We start from the raw sequence: 21603 nt of genomic DNA on the forward strand, positions 1-21603 counted from the left end.
GCACATTTCTCGCCTCATCCTCCGAGGGTCAACTCAGGGGAAATAGGACCTGCTTCCTAGCAATGGAGCATGTGGTCCCCATGCTGGAGCTCCAGGGCAGATCGAAAAGCTCAGGACTGAGCAGCGGTGCCCTGCAGGACAGTGTTGGCAGGGGCCCGACGACCTGACCCAGGGCCAGCACAGCTGGGTCACGGTCAGGCTGGGTGTTGGTCTACACTGCAGCACCTGAGTTCTTTGAATCCACGTGGTGAGAGCAGTGATTCCCAGATGCTGTCTCGTGCTTAGCCTAGACCTCCTATTTCTATTCTTTTTTGATCTCCAAAATGTGTACTGACGTCTCTCTAAGTATGCTGTCTTGTTTTGTCATCCTAACTTCACTCTGTGATTTGGGGACTAATGGCCACATCAAGCTCATTGGAAGTCTTGTGTAAAGCAAACCAGTGATCATTTTTAAGTGACATGTGTGAGGTCCCCAGTTGTGCTAAAGCCTAATCTGTGTCTTCACAGTGCTTAGAATGTGCTTATGTGTGTATAAATGTATAATATATATTTATATGTGTTGCTACAGTGATATGTTAAAGGCCAACATAACTGACAGAGAGGGTCAGTGTGAGGAAATGAAAGTCTTTCTGGTGGCTATTAAAGGGAAATGTATATAAAGAAATAAAAAGTTTTCACTGCTTGTTTTATTTCCCATTTCTGAACCAGTCCTTAGACTGAGCAGGTGAGAATAGGAAAGACAAACTGTCACGAAGAGCTCACCTCACTGTCTAATGCTTGAAGTCTAAGTTTAAAAGAATGATTTACTCTCCTGTCATTTTGTAAAAATCTCCAGTCTAAAAATATAAAAGGGTAGTTCTTACATTTAGAGTGCCTTAGAATCAGCTGTGGAGATTATAGAAGCTACTTCCTGGGCTCTAATCCCAAGAGATTTCATTGGCGTAGGGCCCTAGAGTCTACATATTTCACATAAACACAAGCAGATGTTTCTGATGCAGGTGGGCTACAGATCACAGTTTAAAACACATTGCTCAATAACACTGAATCAAAATTATAAATACATTTCTTTTCCTTTAATTAAGAAGCTTTAATTTAAGTCACACCATAAATGTTGACATAACGAACTTAAGATCTTCCTTTGGGAAAAGACCTTATGCATTTTGCATTCCAGAATTAAAATAAAGCTATCATTCCACAATTATACCCTAGAGGTAATAATAAATTAAAACAACAACACAAACAAAAAATTCAACCATGATCACAACCACCACCAACAATAACAAACATATCCATCAACAGACTCAGGTCTGAGATAGAGACATGCCCCACTTTCATAGTAGATGGAGTGACCTCAACTTCTGCTTTTACACTTGGTTGTTTAAGCATTTTCCATGAGTGCCTTTGGCTGTCAGTAAAGAGGAACTCACTGACAGAATCAGCAGAATGGATGAAAAGTCGGCCAAACTATGAAGTATTACTTAAAGACAAAGTAGGAAAATTTGAGGGCCTCGTGCTCTGCAGTTATTCAAGCATCCCAGCAATTCTTCCTAAATCCAATGGAGAACTCAAATATTGCTTCTAAGAACTTCATTTTATGGAATAACATTTATGGAAGCAACAACATGAATCATACAGATCTCAGAGCTGGTCAGGATCAAGTCACAAATTACTTATGGGGAAAATTCCCAATAGCCATTCTTGTGTTTCACCCTTTGAAATGTAGTTCTTTACCCTATTAAAAAAGTTGCAAAAAATGTATCTTTGGAATGGAAGATTCTCCAATATTTAACTTTTCATAAATTACATTCTTTTCCTGTATATGTCAGAAACAGAACTCATTCTTAAAACTAAAATCAACCTGCATGACCACCAATGTCTTCCAATTTGCCATAATTCAAATGAGAGCCATGTTGGGCCCTGTGCAGGAAATAGGGTGAGAGCCCTTTAGGAAAAAAATGGAAAGGAAGAAAGACGGCAGGTACCTAATGTAATGCTTCAAACATGTACAAACATCTCTTTTTAAAATAAATTTTACTTATTTATTTATTTTACTTATTTATTTTTGGCTGTGTTGCGTCTTTGTTGCTGCGCGCGGTCTTTCTCTAGTTGCGGTGAGCGGGGGCTACTCTTCATTGCGGTGCGAGGATTTCTCATTGTGGTGGCTTCTCTTGTTGCAAAGCATGGGCTCTAGGCACACGGGCTTCAGTAGTTGTGGCTTGCGGGCTCTATAGCACAGGCTCACTGGTTGTGGCACACGAACTTAGTTGCTCCGCGGCATGTGGGATCTTCCCAGACCAGGGCTCGAACTCGTGTCCCCTGCATTGGCAGGCAGATTCTTAACCACTGTGCCACCAGGGAAGCCCAAACATGTACAAATATCTCTTGATCTGTCAACCTAAGACAGGCAAACAACCTGCAGAATTTATACAGGGTTAATTATATCCCCCCAGATCTTATTACTGCTAAAGTGAATATGCTAGACACTTACTGAATTGGTTTTCTATTTCTGCTGTAACAAGTGACCATAACTTTAGTGTCTTAAAAGAACACATTTTTATTATATTACACTTCTGTAGGTTAGGAGTCCAACAAAGATCTCACTGGACTAAAATCAAGGGGTCAACAGAACTGCCTTACCTTCTGGAGGCTGTAAGGGATAATCTCTTTCCTTACTTTCCTAAAAAGTTTTTAGAGGTCTCCCACATTCCTTGGCTTTTGACCCCTTCCTACAACTTCAAAACCAGAACAGCAGGTAGAGTCCTTCTAATTTCACACCATTTTGATCTTTTCTGCCTCTCAATTCTAAGGCCCCATGTAATTTCATGGGGCCCACCTGAATGGTCCAAGATAATCTCATCACAAGGTCTTTACCCTGATCACATCTGCAAAGTTGCCTTTCCTATGTGGTGTAATGTAAGAACAGGTGGGGGAATTACAGCAGGCACATACTGGGGGAGACAGTATTATTCTGCTGGTCACAAAACTATTAACTCAGATGCTAACTAATATTGGAACTATGAAAAAAAAGAACTTCTCTAATTTCAACAAAGTTTAGTTAAAATAAGACACTACAATCTAGACCAGTGAATCAAGATAAAGTCAGCTTAGAACCCTAGAAGTGCTTCACTGCTGTCCATAAAATTGCACAAGTACTAGTCTCTTTAGATCTTTTTTTTTTTTCCAAAATGTGGCCTTTTCCCCCCTCCAAGGCTGACTCTGATGGTAGAAATCTCATCCGAGACAAAGAGTGCGTGGTGGAGGAGGTGAAGGTGGTGGTGGAGTCGGTGCACCTGGGACCCCACTAACTTCTAACTATGAACTTTCAGCTGGTCTCTGTGGAACAGATGGGAGGGCTTTCTCAGACCTTCCCTTGCATGAACAGCGGGATCCTTGTGCGCCTTAGCCAGGCAGCCAGGAAGGGGAGCCACAGTCCTTCCCTTGGAACTTGCCTTGTAAAGAAGGCAGGCACCAAGATATTAACTTGTCTGGAATCTTGTGGACCAGATGTCAGCAATCCATGTCCAGAGGTTCCCGACTTTTGATCACACATCCCCGGGGTCGGCCTAAGGCCCGTGCTGCCTGGGTTGGCTGTGGTGGATGAGCTCCTCAGGCAGAGCCATCTTGCTCTGTCTCCTCCAAACCAGGTTCTGACCAGAGAGCAATGTGTTCGTGTTTCTCAGGCTGGTGGAAAATACTCCCTCATCGTCCTCTCAGACTGGGGCAGCCCCTTCCCATGTTGGCCTGCTCTGGGTGGGGGAAGGGATGGGAGGATGGGAGCAAGAGGGGCAGGGACAAGGAGGAGGAGTGGGAACAAAAAAGCCTGGGGAGAAGATAGGGGAGGATGGCGAGGAAGGGGAAGGTGGAAGCTGAGGAAGAATAAGAAGGACGATGACCAGAGCGTGAATGCCATGGAGGCTCTAGCCTCTGGTCCCAGAATGGCAGCTGCCCTCTCTTGAACTTCCCCTGACCTCATGCTGGACACACACACACCCCAGCCTCCTCTCTCATCCTCCAGACTTCTTTATTCCCACAAGAGCAGCCTCTCAGCCCCTGCCCCCTCCCATGCCCTGATTCTGGGGATTCTTTCCTTTTTCCCTAGGTTTCCCCAGAGCTAGGCACAGATTCCTCAACAGCAGCCAAACCCTGGTCTGTGGTTCTGGAGAGTCCAAAGCACGGAAATCTCTCATGAGAAAAGGAAATGCAGGCCACATGGGGTCATGGGGTCACTCTGCAGAATCTCAGTCCAGCTGTCCAAGTCAGGCTAGGTTGAAATTTGGGAGGATGTCAAACTCGTTCAAAAGAAACTCTAAGAAGACCCTTGGTGCAGGTCATTGCTACATGTAGCAAATTATGCTATTGAAATCCTAAACCAGGTGATCAATTCTCATTCCAAAGTCAGGATCAGCCTTAAGAAGGGCAAAGCAGGTGGTGAGTGCTAATTACAGGAAATGAACAAAACTGGGGCAGATCCCAGAAAGGACCACGTAGGAGAAGCTGCTTAGGCCAATGGCTAAGTAACAATCTGTATTAGTCAGCCTGGGTTTCCAGAAAAAAATACTATAGACAGGGTGGCTTAACCAGAAATCTGTTTTCACACATTCTGGAGACTGGAAGTCCAAGATCAAGATTCGAAGTTCCGAGAAATACAGCTACACGTGGAACAACTCCTACAGAACATCTACTGTGCGCTGGCAGAAGACCTCAGACCTCCCAAAAGGCAAGAAACTCCCCCATGTACCTGGGTAGGGCAAAGTGGAGAGATTCCCGCACAGAGGATTGGTGCCAACTGGCACTCACCAGCCCGAGAGGCTTGTGTGCTCGCCCACCGGGGCGGGCGGCGCTGGGAGCTGGGGCTTGGGCTTCAGTCGGAGCGCAGGGAGAGGACTGGGGTCGGCGGCGTGAACACAGCCTGAAGAGGCTAATGCGCCACTGCTAGCCGGGAGGGAGTCCAGGAAAAAGTTTGGACCTGCCGAAGAGGCAAGAGACTTTTTCTTCCCTCTTTGTTTCCAGGTGCACGAGGAGAGGGGATTAAGAGCACTGCTTAAAGGAGCTCCAGAGACGGGCGCGAGCTGCAGCTGAAAGCGCGGACCCCAGAGACGGGCGTGGGATGCTGGGGCTGCTGCCGCCGCCGCGAGGCCTGTGTGCGAGCGCAGGTCACTGTCCACGCCCCCCTTCCGGGGAGGCTGTGCAGCCCGTCACTGCCGGGGTCCCGGGATCCAGGGACGGCTTCCCTGCGCACGGCGCGCACGGCGCGCCTCGGGCTGGTGCAACGTCACGCCGGCCTCCGCCGCTGCAGGCTCCACCCGCACTCGGTGCCCCTCCCTGACCCCCGGCCTGAGTGAGCCAGAGTCCCCGAAGCGGCTGCTCCTTTAACCCTGTTCTGTCTGAGCGAAGAACAGACGCCCTCCGGCGACCTACATGGAGAGGTGGGGCCAAATCCAAAGCTGAGACCCGGGAGCTGTGAGAACAAAGAAGAGAAAGGGAAATCTCTCCCAGCAGCCTCAGAAGCAGCGGATTAAAGCTCCACAATCAATTTGATGTACCCTGCATCTGTGGAATACATGAATAGACAACGAATCATCCCAAATTGAGGAGCCAGGAGTCAGTGCTGTGCCTCTGAGGTGGGAGAGCCAACTTCAGGACACTAGTCCACAAGAGACCTCCCAGCTCCACATAATATCAAACGGCGAAAATCTTCCAGAGATCTCCATCTCAACACCAGCACCCAGCTTCACTCAACGACCAGCAAGCGACAGTGCTGGACACCCTATGCCAAACAACTAGCAAGACAGGAAGACAATGCCACCCATTAGCAGAGAGGCTGCCTAAAATCATAAAAAGTCCACAGACACCCCAAAATACACCACCAGACGTGGACCTGTCCACCAGAAAGACAAGATCCAGCCTCATCCACCAGAACACAGGCACTAGTCCCCTCCACCAGGAAGCCTACACAACCAACTGAACCAACCTTAGCCACTGGGGACAGACACCAAAAACAACGGGAACTACAAACCTGCAGCCTGCAAAAAGGAGACCCCAAACACACTAACATAAGCAAAATGAGAAGACAGAAAAACACACAGCAGGAGAAGGAGCAAGATAAAAACCCACCAGACCTAACAAATGAAGAGGAAATAGGCAGTCTACCTGAAAAAGAATTCAGAATAATGATAGTAAAGATGATCCAAGATTCTATTTCCAAGATCCAAAATCTTGGAAATAGAATAGACAAAATGCAAGAAACAGTTAACAAGGACCTAGAAGAACTAAAGATGAATCAAGCATCGATTAAAAACACAATAAATGAAATGAAAAATACTCTAGATGGGATCAATAGCAGAATAACTGACACAGAAGAACGGATAAGTGAGGTGGAAGATAAAATAGTGGAAATAACTGCTGCAGAGCAAAATAAAGAAAAAAGAATGAAAAGAATTGAGGACAGTCTCAGAGACCTCTGGGACAACATTAAATGCACCAACATTCGAATTATAGGGGTTCCAGAAGAAGAAGAGAAAAAGAAAGGGACTGAGAAAGAATTTGAAGAGATTATAGTTGAAAACTTCCCTAATATGGGAAGGGAAATAGTTAATCAAGTCCAGGAGGCACAGAGAGTCCCATACAGAATAAATCCAAGGAGAAATACACCAAGACACATATTAATCAAACTGTCAAAAATTAAACACAAAGAAATCATATTAAAAGCAGCAAGGGAAAACCAACAAATAACACACAAGGAAATCCCCATCAGGTTAACAGCTGATCTCTCAGCAGAAACTCTACAAGCCAGAAGGGAGTGGCAGGACATAATTAAAGTGATGAAGGAGAGAAACCTGCAACCAAGATTACTCTACCCAGCAAGGATCTCATTCAGATTTGATGGAGAAATTAAAACGTTTACAGACAAGCAAAAGCTGAGAGAGTTCAGCACCACCAAACCAGCTTTACAACAAATGCTAAAGGAACTTCTCTAGGCAAGAAACACAACAGAAGGAAAATACCTACAATAACGAACCCAAAACAATTAAGGAAATGGGAATAGGAACATACAAATCAATAATTACCTTAAATGTAAATGGACTAAATGCTCCCACCAAAAGACACAGAGTGGCTGAATGGATACAAAAACAAGACCCATATATATGCTGTCTACAAGAGACCCACTTCAGACCTAGAGACACATACAGATTGAAAGTAAGGGGATGGAAAAAGATATTCCATGCAAATGGAAATCAAAAGAAAGCTGGAGTAGCAATTCTTATATCAGACAAAATAGACTTTAAAATAAAGACTATTAGAAGAGACAAAGAAGGACACTACATAACGATAAAGGGATCGATCCAAGAAGAAGATATAACAATTGTAAATATTTATGCACACAACATAGGAGCACCTCAATACATAAGGCAAATACTAACAGCCATAAAAGGGGAAATCGACAGTAACACAATCATAGTAGGGGACTTTAACACCCCACTTTCACCAATGGACAGATCATCCAAAATGAAAATAAATAAGGAAACACAAGCTTTAAATGATACATTAAACAAGATGGACTTAGTTGATCTTTATAGGACATTCCATCCAAAAACAACAGAATACACATTTTTCTCAAGTGCTCATGGAACATTCTCCAGGATAGATCATATCTTGGGTCACAAATCAAGCCTTGGTAAATTTAAGAAAATTGAAATTGTATCAAGTATCTTTTCCGACCACAATGCTATGAGACTAGACATCAATTACAGGAAAAGATCTGTAAAAAATACAAACACATGGAGGCTAAACAATACACTACTCAATAACGAAGTGATCACTGAAGAAATCAAAGAGGAAATTTAAAAATACCTAGAAACAAATGACAATGGAGACACGACGACCCAAAGCCTATGGGACGCAGCAAAAGCAGTTCTAAGGGGGAAGTTTATAGCAATACAATCCCACCTTAAGAAACAGGAAACATTTCGAGTAAACAACCTGACCCTGCACCTAAAGCAATTAGAGAAAGAAGAACAAAAAACCCCCAAAGTTAGCAGAAGGAAAGAAATCATAAAGATCAGATCAGAAATAAATGAAAAAGAAATGAAGGAAACAATAGCAAAGATCAACCAAACTAAAAGCTGGTTCTTTGAGAAGATAAACAAAATTGACAAACCATTAGCCAGACTCATCAAGAAAAGAAGGGAGAAGACTCAAATCAATAGAATTAGAAATGAAAAAGGAGAAGTAACAACTGACACTGCAGAAATACAAAAGATCATGAGAGATTACTACAAGAAACTCTATGCCAATAAAATGGACAACCTGGAAGAAATGGACAAATTCTTAGAAATGCACAACCTGCCAAGACTAACTCAGGAAGAAATAGAAAATATGAATAGACCAATCACAAGCACTGAAATTGAAACTGTGATTAAAAATCTTCCAACAAACAAAAACCCAGGACCAGATGGCTTCACCGGCGAATTCTATCAAACGTTTAGAGAAGAGCTAACACCTATCCTTCTCAAACTCTTCCAAAATATAGCAGAGGGAGGAACATTCCCAAACTCATTCTACGAGGCCACCATCACCTTGATACCAAAACCAGGCAAGGATGTCACAAAGAAAGAAAACTACAGGCCAATATCACTGATGAACATAGATGCAAAAATCCTCAACAAAATACTAGCAAACAGAATCCAACAGCACATTAAAAGGATCATACACCATGATCAAGTGGAGTTTATTCTAGGAATGCAAGGATTCTTCAATATACGCAAATCAATCAATGTGATACACCATATTAACAAGTTGAAGGAGAAAAACCATATGATCATCTCAATAGATGCAGAGAAAGCTTTCGACAAAATTCAACACCCATTTATGATAAAAACCCTGCAGAAAGTAGGCATAGAGGGAACTTTCCTCAACATAATAAAGGCCATATATGACAAACCCACAGTCAACATCGTCCTCAATGGTGAAAAACTGAAACCATTTCCACTAAGATCAGGAACAAGACAAGGTTGCCCACTCTCACCACTCCTATTCAACATAGTTTTGGAAGTTTTAGCCACAGCAATCAGAGAAGAAAAGGAAATAAAAGGAATCCAAATTGGAAAAGAAGAAGTAAAGCTGTCACTGTTTGCAGATGACATGATACTGTACATAGAGAATCCTAAAGATGCTACCAGAAAACTACTAGAGTTAATCAATGAATTTGGTAAAGTAGCAGGATACAAAGTTAATGCACAGAAATCTCTGGCATTCCTGTACACTAATGATGAAAAATCTGAAAGTGAAATCAAGAAAACACTCCCATTTACCAGTGCAACAAAAAGAATAAAATATCTAGGAATAAACCTACCTAAGGAGACAAAAGACCTGTATGCAGAAAATTATAAGACACTGATGAAAGAAATTAAAGATGATACAAATAGATGGAGAGATATACCATGCTCCTGGATTGGAAGAATCAATATTGTGAAAATGACTCTACTACCCAAAGCAATCTACAGATTCAATGCAATCCCTATCAAACGACCACTGGTATTTTTCACAGAACTAGAACAAAAAATTTCAAAATTTGTTTGGAAAAACAAAAGACCCCAAATAGCCAAAGCAATCTTGAGAATGAAAAACAGCTGCAGGAATCAGGCTCCCTGACTTCAGACTATACTACAAAGCTACAGTAATCAAGACAGTGTGGTACTGGCACAAAAACAGAAAGATAGATCAATGGAACAGGATAGAAAGCCCAGAGATAAACCCACGGACATATGGTCAACTTATCTTTGATAAAGGAGGCAGGAATGTACAGTGGAGAAAGGACAGCCTCTTCAATAAGTGGTGCTGGGAAAACTGGACAGGGACATGTAAAAGTATGAGATTAGATCATTCCCTAACACCATACACAAAAATAAGCTCAAAATGGATTAAAGACCTAAATGTAAGGCCAGAAACTATCAAATTCTTAGAGGAAAACATAGGCAGAACACTCTATGACATAAATCACAGCAAGATCCTTTTGGACCCACCTCCTAGAGAAATGGAAATAAAAACAAAGATAAACAAATGGGACCTAATGAAACTTTAAAGCTTTTGCACAGCAAAGGAAACCATAAAGAAGACCAAAAGACAACCCTCAGAATGGGAGAAAATATTTGCAAATGAAGCAACTGACAAAGGATTAATCTCCAAAATTTATAAGCAGCTCATGCAGCTCAATAGCAAAAAAACAAACAACCCAATCCAAAAATGGACAGAAGACTTAAATAGGCATTTCTCCAAAGAAGATATACAGACTGCCAACAAACACATGAAAAAATGCTCAACATCATTCATCATTAGAGAAATGCAAATCAAAATTACAATGAGGGCTTCCCTGGTGGCGCAGTAGTTGAGAGTCCGCCTGCCAATGCAGGGGACACAGGTTCGTGCCCCGGTCCGGGAAGATCCCACATGCCGCAGAGCGGCTGGGCCTGTGAGCCATGGCTGCTGAGCCTGCGCATCCGGAGCCTGTGCTCCGCAACGGGAGAGGCCACAACAGTGAGAGGCCCGCATACCGCAAACAAACAAACAAACAAACAAACAAACAAACAAAAAACTACAATGAGATATCATCTCACACCTGTCAGAATGGCCATCATCAAGCAATCTAGAAACAATAAATGCCGGAGAGGGTGTGGAGAAAAGGGAACACTCTTGCACTGCTGGTGGGAATGTGAATTGGTACAGCCGCTATGGAGAACAGTATGGAGGTTCCTTAAAAAACTACAAATAGAACTACCATATGACCCAGCAATCCCACTACTAGGCATATACCCTGAGAAAACCATAATTCAAAAAGAGACATGTACCAAAATGTTCATTGCAGCTCTATTCACAATAGCCTGGAGATGGAAACAACCTAAGTGTCCGTCATCGGATGAATGGATAAAGAAGATGTGGCACATATATACAATGGAATATTACTCAGCCATAAAAAGAAACGGAACTGAGCTATTTGTAATGAGGTGGATAGACCTAGAGTCTGTCACACAGAGTGAAGTAAGTCAGAAAGAGAAAGACAAATACCGTATGCTAACACATATATATGGAATTTAAGAAAAAAAAATGTCATGAAGAACCTAGGGGTAAAACAGGAATAAAGACACAGACCTACTTGAGAATGGACTTGAGGATATGGGGAGGGGGAAGGGTAACCTGTGACAAAACGAAAGAGAGGCATGGACATATATACACTACCAAAAGTAAGGTAGATAGATAGTGGGAAGCAGCCGCATAGCACAGGGAGATCAGCTCGGTGCTTTGTGACCGCCTGGAGGGGTGGGATAGGGAGGGTGGGAGGGAGGGAGAGAAAAAAAAAAAAAGATTCGAAGTTCCTGCCAATTCACTTTCTGCTGCAAGCTCTCTTCCCGGCTTGTAAATAGCAGATGCCTCGCTGGGTCCTCACATGGCCTTTTCCCCTTGCTTGAGCTGGGATAGGGCAGGGGCCCAAGCTCTGTTCATTTAAGGACATTAATCCTGTCAGATCAGGGCTCCAAGCTTATGACCTCATTTAATCTTAATTACTTCCTTAAAGATCCCTTCTCCAAATACAGCCCCACAGGGATTAGGGTTCAAGATATGAATTTGGGGGGCGGGTGGTGGAACACATACACTCAGTTCCTAACACTGTCCCCAGCCTCCTCCTATGAAGCTGTTGCAGCTCTCAGCTCTGGTCCCTGGGAACTTCCCAGGCACTGGGGCCTCAGATTCCTCTCCCCACAGGCTTTCTCCTTCTCTCTCTCTGACTCAAATGCCTCAACACGGGGCACAGCTGTTGACTGGCTGACACTCAAAGGCAGTGGACTGAGTTGCTTTCACCTGGCTGACTTTCAGAAGAGAGGGGCCACCACTGACTGATATGTTTGCAGAAATGTGTTCACTGAGGAGACTGGCTGTGGTGGCAGAATAATGCTTCTCCAAAGATGTCCACATCCTGGTCCCTGGAATTTGTGAACATGTTACTTGACATGGCAAAAGAGACTTTGCAGGTGTGATTAAATTAAGGACCTTGAGATAGGGAGATTACCCTGGAGTGTCCAATGGAATCACAAGGGTCCATATAAGTGAAAGAGGGAGGAAGATTTGGTGTCAGAATAATGCGTTGTGAGAATAACCTGATCAGCCGTGACTGGCTATGAAGATGGAAGGGGGGTGTGAGAGTAGAATGTGGGCATCTTCAAGAGGCTGGAAAAGGCAAAGAAAGAGATTCTCCCCTAGAGCCTCCAGAAAGAACCTCACCTCCACTGTCAGATTGATTTTAGCCCAGTGAGATGCATCTTGGACTTCTGATCTCCAGAACCATATGATAATAAATGTGTGTTGTTTTAAGCCACTAAGTGTGTGGTAATGTGTTACAATAGCAACAGGAAACTCCTACAGTGGACACTGGTAGATAGAGAGGATTTAAAAACCAGTTCTGGGGCTTCCCTGGTGGCGCCGTGGTTGAGAGTCCGCCTGCCGATGCAGGGGACACAGGTTCGTGCCCCGGTCCGGGAAGGTCCGGCATGCCGCGGAGCGGCTGGGCCCGTGAGCCATGGCAGCTGAGCCTGCGCTCCGCAACAGGAGAGGCCACAACAGTGAGAGGCCCGCGTACCGCAAAAAAAAGAAAAAAACAACAACAAAAAACAGTTCTGGTGGCTATTTGTTACCATGGTTTTAGAACAATTATTCTATCCCCAGAAATGTGAACTTTCAAAGTTTTCAATTCTCAGTGTAGATAATGTAAATAATACTGAGTGATGTACCAACCATCACCATATAAGGAGTCGAAACCCTCACCTTGTGCTCAGGGTAAACGTCTAACACCATCCAAAATAGGGTGTGCACGGGTGTATGTTTGGGACAGGGTAGCAGGAGCTTCAGAACTGGATTTATAATGCTCCCCACAGGGCTGACCGCAGGGTGTTGGGCACAGGAGGGTCTTTTGTCATATCTAGGCCATCTAGTATCTGAGCCCCCTTTGTTTGTATGAGAAACTTCCCACATTCTGAAACTTTTAAGGATCACGCATTCGCTGTCTTAGTTTTCCTAGGGGCTAAGATGTGGGTCTATTACCAAGAGCTGGCAAATCCCCATCAGCAACAACTACTCCAGCATTTGACAGGAGTTGAGAGACACAAGGAGTAGGCCCCGGGGAAATTTTTTCTGTCCCCTGCAACAGAAGAATCTCCCCACCTCAAGATCCTTAGTTTAACACCGACCAGGTGCAGCAGAAGCCATGGAGCCATTGGCAGTGTCTAGTGTCCAGGGCCAGTAGTGTCACCTGTGCAAAGCTACAGGGTCTGTCACTCAGCAGGAGGCACTTGTGTCCTTTCCATTTGGTCTGTGTGCTCCCTTCCATTGGCCTTCTTTATTCCTCCCTGTTTGTATAGCCTGGTTCTCCAGTTTGCTGGAGATTCTCTGAGCTATTACTATCCCTGGAATAAAGTATGTTTCAGATGAAACGAGCCAGAGTTTATTTCTGATGGCTGCAAAGAGGAAAAGGAGGGAAAAGAGGGAACGCAGGGGTAAAGAAAGAAAGCTTCTTCCTGGAAGTTGGCTGGGTGCTGAGTTCCTTTGCTGTCAGCTCCAGGATTCTCCGGAAGAGTCAGCTTCCCCCTTAAGCCAAAGGCACCCTCAAGAATCAAGTTACGCCACTCCTTGCTCTCTGGTCTGAAAACACAAGTTGACTGCTTTCGGCAGTCTCCCCGCTCCCCGCCCTCAGGTCTAACCCAGTCTTACCCAGGAAGAGAAAACAAACAAACAAACCTCACGCTTCAAGCAAACACGTCATCTTTCTATCCCTTATCTTGGTCATCAGCTTCTTTTTCAGAATCTTCATTTCTTGTATTCTGTATGGTGGGGAAAGGAAAAACATGGTCCCTGGGATACCAAGAGAATGAAGTAGGAAGGAAGTGCACAGAAAATACACCGAGTAGCACTCTGAGACGTAACCCTGAATCTGTATGTTTATACACAAGACACATACATAAATATATACTTGTATCCATTGTTTTACAATTTCTTTACTACTTAAAAAATTTTTGGATCAGCGTAACACACGATCCCAGAATTCCTTTCCCCGGCGTGTAAAGCAAGACAAAAGGTAAGAATTCGAGGAGGCTGGCAAAATCCGCCGGTATCTCAGATAAAGGGTAAGAGGCGTATTACCTCGGCTTGGTGGGCTCCCGAAGTGGGCGGGCATGATGATGTCACTTCCCCTTCAGCAGCCGGCCCGCCCATTGGTCATCTCGGCAGGGCGGGGACAGGGCGGGGGTTGGAGGAGAGGAGCCGCCTTAGAGGTCAGGAATGGGGCTTGGTTTATGTAAATCTTGCAGCGTAGGGGTACAATTCCCCGCGAGCCACTTCCCGGGCTGTGGAAATTTTCCGTAGAAGTTGCTTGGATTTTGTTAGCAGAGTCGTTAGGAGGGGCTGAGAGGCGTGGAAAGGGAGGGGGTGCGGAGGGTGGGTGGTGAGCGTGTGTGTACAGTGTAGGAGTCTAAGGCTGTACCGGGGCGTGGGGAAAGCAGTTCATACTTACCTGGCAGGGGAGATACCATGATCATGAAGGTGGTTTTCCCAGGATGAGGCTCACTCATTGCACTGCGAGTGTGCTGACGCCTGCGATTTCCCCAAATGCGGGAAACTCGACTGCATAATTTGTGGTAGTGGGGGACTGCGTGCGCGCTTTCCCCCCAGCAATTGGTGTTTAATAAAAGAATGATCTATTTAACTGAGAACAAAGCGTGAACGAGTTTAAGCTATCTCGCAGCACAGTAATTAAAAATCTATTTATTGATGTAGCAGACATGGATTCAGTTCTTGTAGAGGCCACCTAGCTGTCGTGGAATAAAGGTCTGTAAGCTGTAACTACTGAATTCGCGTGTTTCCAGCTTATACTGTGCAAATAGTAAGTATCAGGGAAGTCAGATCTTCGCTTGTTGGTACGAGAGAAACTCCACGCACAGAAGAGGAGACCCAATACAGACAAAAGTAAACAAGTTAAAAATTACATTAAGTAGGTGTTACGGTAAGTTATAATTAAATAAGTTATAATAGTCTCTCTTTTAGCTCCTGCGTTGTAGTTAGTGGGTGGTGCGGTCTTTACTATTCATTCGCATAGTTTTTAAGTCCCCAGTATTGCCCCCCCCCCACGCTTTTTAACTATCGTGGACTTTGGCGGTGTGAGCAAAAGCGTTTTTCTACTCGGCGTTGTGATATACTTTTTTCCTGCATGAAATTTTTCAGTGCGTTTCTGCCGCAGGATCACAGCGGTGGTACTACCATGTAATTAAACCTTTTCCGGTTCCGATCCGATTGTCAACAGAATAAGAGCAGTTTGTGCCTAAACAAAACCGGCAGCGCCCCGCGATGATCTCAAGAAAACATCTCACGACGTTTCGAAGGTTGTTTGAGGATGTTCTGAGCTTCCAGGGCAGCGAGAAGAGGGTGACTGCAAAAAAATGGGAAAAAAAGTTTTGTTTTCCCTAGCCGTGATTTTCTCCGGAGCAGAAACTAGGACCGCTCACAGCGCAGAGAAGCCCTGAAACACCCTGAAACACACTTCGTTATCGCTCATCGAGCATGGGTTTCGTCTATTTTTATTTTTTATTTATTTTTTTGCGGTACACGGGCCTCTCACCGCTGCGGCCTCTCTCGCTGTGGAGCACAGGCTCCGGACGCGCAGGCCCATCGGCCCACGGGCCCAGCCGCTCCGCGGCATGGGGGACCCTCGCGGACCGGGCCACGAACCCGCGTGCTCTGCATCTGCAGGCGCACTCCCAACCACTGCGCCACTACGGAAGCCCGGATTTCGTGTATTTTTACGACGTAGAAACCTGAAAGAGATGGCCGCGGGCAGGCGAGTCAGGCGCCTCCTGGCGTCGCGGAGGAAGCGGGCCCCGGGCGAGGTTACGAAAGGGCTCGACGGGAGGCCGCTCCTGGGCCCGCGGGGCTGTGCGTTGCTTGGCTGAGTGGCGGGAGCAGGGGAGTAGGCGGTAGAGGGTTCCATGGTGTAATGGTGAGCACTCTGGATTCTGAATCCAGCGATCCGAATTCAAATCTCGGTGGAACCTTTCTGTTTAGTTAGAAGAAGGGGATTTTTTACTCCTAAGATGGGACGTTCTTTCCCGCTCCCGCGTCCCGAGGAGGGGCGATCCTCACGTTCCATGCGGACGGGGCGGGCAGGTAGGGAGACGAGCCCGCGGCGTCTCCCCTGGGCCCTGGCGACTCTGCCCGTCGCTAGCCATCGGAGGCCCCGGCCCCGCCGCCCAGGGGCGCAGTGACTGAGCCGGTGGCACCCCCTCGTCGGGTCACCCTGGGTCTCGAGGGCAAGAGGCAGAGGCTGCGCCCACTGAGTCCTGCCCCGCGAGGGGGCTTCGCACCGCACGTCTTGTAACTAACTGCGCGCTTGTCCCTGTGAGTAAAGGGTCGCGGTGCGGGGCTGTGACGTCGCCGAGCAGCCAGGGTGACAGCGTCTTAGCTTTCGGTTCGAGGGTTCCAGACCTGGATGGGAAGTACTGTATTATATTCAAGTGCCCTACTTTATTCCGAATTTTAATTGATTCTATTCCATTTTGTTCCGATTTTTTTCAGAATTTCTCACTCCTAAGTCTAAATTGGACAAGGAAAGCCGCTGTTAGGCTAAGATTTGAACCATGACTCCAGGGAATCTCGTCGTTTCATTCCAAGCTGAGCCCGAAGGAGAAGGCCAAGGATTCCGGCGTCTGAGGAGAGCAGGGATCCCTGACCCACATCCACCCAGGCCTTTGAGACACTTGAGCAGATCTTAAGTCAAGGCTAGACTATAGTGAATATGCCTTGTTTGGTTAGATTTGAGTTGGAAACCACATTCATTTTTTTTTATCATTATCAAATTAAATTAATCTTTTAAATGTCATCTCTAGACATTGAAAACACAATGTAACAAATGAACCTGTGTATGTCTTCTGTGGAACAACCATATTGGATAAGAACTCTCCGAAAAGACCATAAAACACAATAATTTATATATACCCCAGGACTGTGACAAAATTTAAAAAACTGCTTTCCTCAGTTGTGTTATTATTGGCATTGTTGGTATTTATTCTTTTGTCTATATAATGCGGGAGAAAGCAAAGGAGACTGTAAAAGATATTGTGTTTCTATTATGCCCAGTGTCCTTAAAAACAAAAATACTGGTATTAGAGAAAAGAGTTTCAGATGAAAGATAGACGTTCAATAAAAAGCCTATAGTTCTGAATTTGAATTATGAATGTGAATATATGTGAATACATAAATACATACAAATATGAGTATGTATTTCCTAGCTCTGTCCACTGGAAAAGTCTAGAAAGAAACCAATTCCAATGAGTATCTTTAGGTTACACAATTTGATTTGGGAATAACGTTTTGCATAAAAACAAACCAGAGATTCTTAGAGAAATGACTGAGTCCAGGTCAGGGGCAGAAAATATTCAGAATGAGACAGAAGCACCTTGTCATACTGATATCAAGAAAGGTCTCAAGGGCTTCCCTGGTGGCACAGTCGTTGAAAGTCCGCCTGCCAATGCAGGGGACACGGGTTTGTTGCCCCGGTCCAGGAAGATCCCACATGCCGTGGAGCGGCTGGGCCCGTGAGCCATGGCCGCTGAGCCTGCGCGTCCGGAGCCTGTGCTCCGCAACGGGAGAGGCCACAGCAGTGAGAGGCCCGCGTACCGCAAAAAAAAAAAAAAAAAAGAAAGAAAGGTCTCAAAGACTATTAGAATCTTATCAAAAGGACGAAGGAGCCAGCTTAAAGTCACTTTCACTGCTGAAAGAGAGGATAATTGGAGTATCAGTAAAGACTATAGTGCAATGAATTGAAATACTTCAATGTGTTTGAAACTTTGAATTCATATTAGCACAGGGGAAAAAAAAAAACAACTTGTGACCACAGAGGATGCTTGGGGAATTGCTCATTAAGCTGCAGTTTTCTTTACAGAGAATACCACTAAGTAACTAAACAGTACTTAGTATTTAAGGGAAGTTTCTTTTTATACAAGTGTTCCACTTAAATAATACATGACCACGGAATATCACCATTTTACTCCACCATTTTAATGGATCTAGGCCTTGAACGCTGAGGGCTGCTAATATTATTAGAAGAGACACACAGGACTTGATGTGCCTCCTGATCAGAGAGCACACACCATTTCTGAGGTAGTCTTGCCAAGATAGCAAATGTGAATCTCATCAGTCTCTATATCAGCCAGGTCCAAAATAGGGGCCACTAGACACATATGGCTATTGAATACTTAGAATATGGCTAGTAGGACTGAGGAAGTGTATTTTAATTATATTTAATTTATAATTCATGTGAATGTAAACTTAAAAGCTGAAGACATGCACAATATTTTTCTATTAGACACAACTTTAAAACTTTGGTAGAATTATATTTCCTTTAATGTGTAGTATTAATTAGCTATGTAGAAGATTATATTTGTATTGTTGTGTGCTTATACTTTTTACTTTTCATTGTGGCTACTAGAAAAATTTTAATTACATATGTGGCTTGCATTTCCATTACATTACAGCACTGCTGTAGATTCTACCGCCAAAAAGAAAGTATGGAGGACAGAAGAAATTATTAAAGTACACCCAGTTGTACAATTTAGATTGTGGGAATGCTACAGAACAAACAACTCGGTTTCTTCAACAAATGAATGATTAAAGAAAAGGAAAAAAGGACAGCAAAAGATCAAGAGAGAGCTAGAGCAAGAGTGAGAGAGCAAGAGCAAGAGAGAGAGAGAGGAAGGGAGGAAGGAACAGAGGGAGGAAGGGAGGGAGGGAAGGAGGGAGGAAGAAACTGAGGGGAAACATATGTAAAAGACTTAAACACATATCCTACTGATTACAGTTTGTGGGTTTTATTTGGATCCCAAGAAAGAATACTAACAAAAACAATAATGGGAAATTTGAACACTATTTTATGATGTTAAAGATTTTGAATTAATTTATGAATAATTATAATGCTATGATGATAATACTTTCAAAAAGAGTCCTCATTTAGGGAAATATGCTGAACTAATTACAGATGAAATGTGATGTCTGAGATTTGCTTTGAAGAATATAGGAAAAGGTAAGTGAGTGGATTATAGTAAAACAAGTTCAGCCATAAATTGGTATTTGTTGATCGTGGCTGACAAAGATGGGGATATTCTGTTATATAATTCTGTCTATTTTGTGTACTATTGAAAATCTGCATTTGAAAAAAAATGATAGGAGAGCACAGGTCCACACAGGATAATGGCAGCTGAATCTCTCCACATGCATTTCAGAGGGCTAGGGACTAACAGAGAGAGTCAAGGACACCAGTCAAAACCCTGCCCCAAACAACCAGAGGCCAGAGTGCACTGTGGACTCCAACTGGTTCGTTTTTAGCTATATCTGGGAGCCACACAGCAGTAGAGGGACCAGCAAAGACTCTGCACATAGAGGAGAGGTCAGAGGGAGGGCATACTCAGGAGGGAATCCTGGTAAAATTACTCACAGAAAGAGTATGTGGATAAACTCAGAGGATGCCTGAGACCTGGTCGACTAAAGCTCTGGTGTCTGGGGAATTGACAGGAAGGGGTTCGACAGTGCAGAGGACCAGAGGGTGACAGTCTTGGGGAGGCACAATTACTGGGATCAGGTGTGAGACCAAGCTGAAGGCAACATCCTTTGGATGCTTGTGGTGAAGAAAAAGAGTGAAGCAACTGGTAGAAATTAAAGATCCTACTGGAAGAAACAGAATACCAGAATCAGGAGACACACCATGGCTTTCCCCAAAACCTTACATCTGCTAGAGTAACTGCACAAGACAGAGACATCTAAACCTAAGATATCGACTAAGCCACTCAAAGCACTCATCTGTTCCTACCTAGAACTGCAGTTTCTCATTCAGGTACACCTAGTCATGTTAAAATGAAAATCATACAGCAGACATTTATTCCAAGGTGACAGAAGAAAAAAGAACATAGTCAAAAATTTCAGCTCATAAATAGATTCCCTTCAAAATCAATCACAAAACATAGGAAAAATGTAAAATGGCATCCATATCTGAATTGTTTCTGAACAAAGCATTTGTAGATACACACGCACACACACACGCACACACACACACACAAATACATGGGGAAAAGCTCCAAAATTTCACATAAGAAATACACAGCACAACATAGTAGACAAGAAAGAAGAAATGAGAAATTAGAATTGACAGAGATTAGAAAAAACTGAAGGAAAAGAAAATTCTCTGAAAAAGAGGCTAAATGACAAGGTACATAAGGGATGATATTTATCTAAAATTATAAGGGATACTGAATTAAAAAATGAAAGCATCAAACAGAATAGAAATGAATAAAAGATAATGAGAAAGGTTCAAAGAGAAAGTCATAGAGACCTGGGAGAAACAGAACTGGAATGGTCAACTCCTATTAGAGATAAAAGATTTTTTTTAAAAAGAAAAAATTTCCTGTGAAGCTCCAGACCACCCTTTGCCCTCAATGTAAAGAAAATAAATTTATATTCTACATCTCAACAGAACTTAAAAACCAAGACCATATTTTTTTAAAAATCAATAAATTCATTGTAGACAAGTCCTTTGTATTCAGTCAAGCTGTCCATGTATCAAAGCAATAGAAAACAAGTATTAAATATACTTAGGGAGTCCTCATTCCATCATCGGAATCTTTAAGGATAAACTCCACTCATCAAGAGTTGACTGAGGAAACTTTGAGTTTTGTACAGCTGGTCATCATTGAATATATGTAATTGTAGATTTAAGCCAGTGTGTCATGGGCCCTGCTCTGCGGACAGCCTGGGCATACCCTTGGGCCTCTGCAGGGAGGCTGCTGGCACTCCCAGGGTGGGGCAGCCATCCTGTGCCACTAGGGGGTCTAAAGGGCCCGGTGGGCCCCTCCTCCAGCTCCTACCGCCAGTTCCCTCATTAGGAATGAAGGGGCTTCGCTGGTGGCGCAGTGGTTGAGAGTCCGCCTGCCGATGCAGGGGATACAGGTTTGTGCCCTGTTCCAGGAAGATCCCACATGCCGCGGAGCGGCTGGGCCCGTGAGCCATGGCCGCTGAGCCTGCGCGTCCGGAGCCGCAACGGGAGAGGTCACAACAGTGAGAGGCCTGCGTACCGAAGGAAAAAAAAAAAAAAAAAAAAACTCACCCAGTTTTTATTTTATAATAGCATGATTTAGAACTTCTCAGTAGACCTACACTATTTCACACCATTCTTTTTCTTCTCTCCATCTAGTCCAGCACAGACTTCTTTCCCACTGGCCCTAAGGATTTTTTGGTCTTTCTCTGACACTCTCATATAAATAACTTGTCTTCTCAATTAGATTTGTCTGAAGCAATGATTATATTGGATTCTTGTGTACTTCCCTGGGTCTTCATAAATCTGGCCCAAAGTTTATTCACTACAATGCTCTCCTACATTCCTTGGCCTCAGATTCCAACTGAGTTCATTTTTCAGGATTTTTACTGAACATGTAGAAGGAGTAATTTGAAAAAAGGGGAGAGGTCTGAATGCCTATACACTTCATGCTCTTATGCATATTGAAAACCTGGCCTCTGCATCTCCTT

The 21603-nt window shown here is 44.0% G+C and overlaps 1 long non-coding RNA gene across 3 annotated transcripts; it reads right to left on the bottom strand.

Annotated features, from left to right (window-relative positions):
- Window positions 1-1119: 1119 nt before the first annotated feature.
- LOC309800195 lies at window positions 1120-14767 on the bottom strand. Of its 3 annotated transcripts, none has more exons than XR_014293416.1 (3): window positions 14185-14767; window positions 13783-13865; window positions 1120-2316 (listed from the first exon to the last, which is right to left on the bottom strand). It is a non-coding gene; the product is annotated as an uncharacterized lncRNA (long non-coding RNA). The 3 variants fall into 3 exon arrangements; XR_014293417.1 differs by having other exon boundaries at window positions 1120-2413; XR_014293418.1 differs by lacking the exon at window positions 14185-14767 and adding an exon at window positions 14003-14153 and having other exon boundaries at window positions 1120-2413.
- Between the last annotated feature and the right edge of the window lie 6836 nt (window positions 14768-21603).

The sequence above is a fragment of the Mesoplodon mirus genome, assembly GCF_964341445.2.
Source record: "Mesoplodon mirus genome assembly, chromosome: 3".
Taxonomy (NCBI): domain Eukaryota; kingdom Metazoa; phylum Chordata; class Mammalia; order Artiodactyla; family Ziphiidae; genus Mesoplodon; species Mesoplodon mirus.